This window comes from Octopus sinensis, linkage group LG2 (genome assembly GCF_006345805.1).
Source record: "Octopus sinensis linkage group LG2, ASM634580v1, whole genome shotgun sequence".
NCBI lineage: Eukaryota > Metazoa > Mollusca > Cephalopoda > Octopoda > Octopodidae > Octopus > Octopus sinensis.
Window position 1 is genome coordinate 127741958 of NC_042998.1, and position 3338 is coordinate 127745295.

At 44.2% G+C, this 3338-nt stretch overlaps 1 protein-coding gene across 8 annotated transcripts in view; it reads left to right on the plus strand.

Moving 5' to 3' along the window:
* The window catches only part of LOC115225832 (5-hydroxytryptamine receptor 4-like), a 384417-nt gene that overhangs the window by 321553 nt on the left and 59526 nt on the right, over nt 1–3338 (plus strand). The window lies entirely within an intron of this gene.

The following is a 3338-nucleotide window of genomic DNA, read 5'->3' on the forward strand; positions in this document are numbered from 1 at the left end:
ATTGAAGTCTATACTGTTGCCATACGCATCCAGGCTCTAAACACTAGTCGCGCAAAAGCAGGAGGGAAAAGATTAATGTGGCACTAAATAGAATATTGCGATTATGGGAACGTAAAGGTCAATCATGAAAGACACGTTGAAAAGACGACAGGAAGGAAAATTCTCATATGCAACAAAATAGTTCGCATTTTATAAATTTGTTTCACGAATTTTCATTATATTGCGTGTATGGGGAATATTGTGTATACGTGTCTTTTTATTACTATGTGGTAGTCATCACCATCATCGTCGTTTAACGTCCGCTTTCCTTGCTAGCATGGGTTAGACGATTTGACTGAGGACTGGCGAACCAGGCTCCAATATAATCTGGCAAAGTTTCTACAGCTGGATGTCCTTCCAAACGCCAACCATTCCGAGAGTGTAGTGGGTGCTTTTACGTGCCACCGGCACGAGGGCCAGTCAGGCGGCACTGGCAACGTCCACGCTCAAGTGGTGTTTTTTACGTTCCCCCTGCACAGGATCCAATCCAGCGGCACTGACAACAATCTCGCTCGGATGTTTTCACGTGCCACCGGCGACGCTGTTAACGATCACGCTTGAATGGTGGTTTTTACGTGTCACCGTCACGGAAGCCAGTCAGCTGCTCTGGCAGCGATCACGGTCGGATGGTGCTCTTAGCGCTCCACTGGCACGGGTGCCAGTCATCAAATTTGCGAGTTTGATTTGATTTCGATTTCACTTGCCTCGAGAGGTCTTTGCAAGAAGAGTTTAGTGTCCAATGAAGGAAAGATATGCATAAGTGGGCTGGTTACACCCCTGGCATAGGCCACAGGTTAAGGTCTCATTTAGCTTTCCAGGTCTTCTCACGCACTGCATATTTCCAAAGGTCTCGGTCACTAGTCATTGCCTCGGTGAGTCCTAATGTTCGAAGTTCGTCCTTCACCACCTCATTCCAGGTCTTCCTGGGTCTACCTCTTCCACAGGTTCCCTCAACAGCTAGGGTGTGGCACTTTTTCACACGGCTATCCTCATCCATTCTCACCACATGACCAAACCAGCGCAATCGTCTTTCTTGCACACCACATCTGATGTTTCTTAGGTCCAACTTTTCTCTCAAGGCACTTACACTCTGTTGAGTATGCACACTGACATTATACATCTATCGGAGCATACTGGCTTCATTCCATGCGAGCTTACGCATGTCCTCAGCAGTCACAGCCCATGTTTCACTGCCATGTTGCATGGCTGTTCGTACACATGAGTCATACAGTTTACCTTTTACTCTGAGCGAGAGGTTCTTTTTCACCAGCAGAGGTAAGAGCTCTCTGTACTTTGCCCAGGATTCTCCCGCTATTGATTTGGTCACCTGGTAAAGGAAGCTATCAACTACTTCTAGTTTTTCTCCCTGGAATGTGGTGGAAGCTGTACCACATACAAAAACTATCTTCCCAGTTAGCCTTCCTTTGACATTTTGCACCTCTTATGTGTCCATAGCTTACACTGTGTACATCTTACAGAGTTACTACCTACACTTTTTCTACAGATCGTGCAGGGGCATCCACCTCAAGGGATTTGTGGTTTGACTGCCTTCCTACTTATTAGGACTTTGGTTTTAGCTAGGTTGACTCTAAGGCCCTTCGATTCTAATCCTTATTTCCACACCTGAAACTTCTCCTCTAGTTCTGATAGTGACTCAGCAATTAGAGCAAGGTCGTCAGCATAGAGGAGCTCCTAGGGGCATCCTGTCTTGAATTCTTCTGTTATTGCCTGGAGAACTACGATAAATAGGAGGGGGCTGAGGACTGAACATTTTTGGTCCGCTACCTCTACACAGAATTCTTCACTGTACTCGTTGCCAACCCTCACCTTACTGACAATGTCCCTGTACATGGCTTGCACAGCTCTCACTAACCATTCATTTATCCCTTGTTTCCTCATTGACCACCAGATAAGGGATCGGGGGACCCTGTCAAAGGCTTTCTCCATGTCAACGAAAGCTAGGTATTTCTTCTGCAGCAGTCTTACAAGAATTATAGCATCAGTGGTGCTTTTCCCTGGCACGAACCCAAACTGCTTCTCATCTAAACTGACTCTCTCTCTCTCTTATTAGTTGGGCTATGACCTTCTCCGTGACCTTCATTACTTGATCCAGCAATTTGATACCTCTGTAATTATTTGTATCTAAATCGTCACCTTTACCTTTGTAGCAGTTGATTATGGTGCTGCTACACCAGTCATTGGGTATGACTCCTTCGTGTATCACCTGGTTAACTGTACGGGTGACTAGCCTCTAGCCGACACTGCCAGATATTTTGAGAATCTCTGCAGTGATTCCTGATGGGCCGAGGGCTTTCCCTGTCTTCATACTCTTAATTGCTCTATCTACCAAGCTAGTGTCAACTCGAATAGCTGGTCCCTCTCTTGGGTCGACACTCGGCAGATTCTCTTTCTCCCGTTCATAGTTGCGTCTCCAAACCTCTCTCTTTACAGCCTCATTTAGTGCAAGTGAGCCATCATCTATGCGGACACATTTCTCTCCTACGACATCACGATTCTCTCTCACACACTGTCTTGCAACACGAAATATGTCAAGTCTTTGGTCCTCACGGCGCAGAACATTGGCAAACTTTTTCTTATCTGCTTCCCTTTGGCTAAATAAACCTGTCTTCTAGCTTCCCTTCTGGCAGACTGATACAATTCCCTGCTACCACCGTTCTTCCAGTCCTTCCTAACCTGTTTCTTTTCTCTAATAGCACTGTCAACAACATTGTTGGACCACTACGATATTTTGAGTCGAGAGAGTACTTTGCACCATCCACAGATCTGATCAGTGACCCTCAGCAAATTCTCCCGTAGAAACCTATCGCATAAATGTCCGTCAACTTTGGGGATGTATATATATATATATATATATATATATATATATATATATATTAGACAAAATAAGGTACTAAGAAATCTGGATGGTTGTACATTTCGATTCTGTTGTGTCTGGGGAGAATCATTTTCTTTTTGTACCTTATAATGTAACACACAACAGAATATGCTTCAACACACGAACTCATATAAAGAATCTTGCAAACCAAATCCAAAAAGGAAATATACTTTTACAGATTAATATTAATATGTCACATGTTTTTGTAAATGGTATTATAACGCTTGCATCTACTCTAGTAGATTCTTCTGAACTCCAAAGTCACTCTGTGCCAAGCAGATTCATTCTGCAGGCTGTAGCTTCGTTACTATGGTAACAGTATCAACTTACTCTCACTCTTTCTTTCTGTTTCTGTTGTACATGTATTTCAAAAGGCCAGCCCTGTCACACACTGTGTCACGCT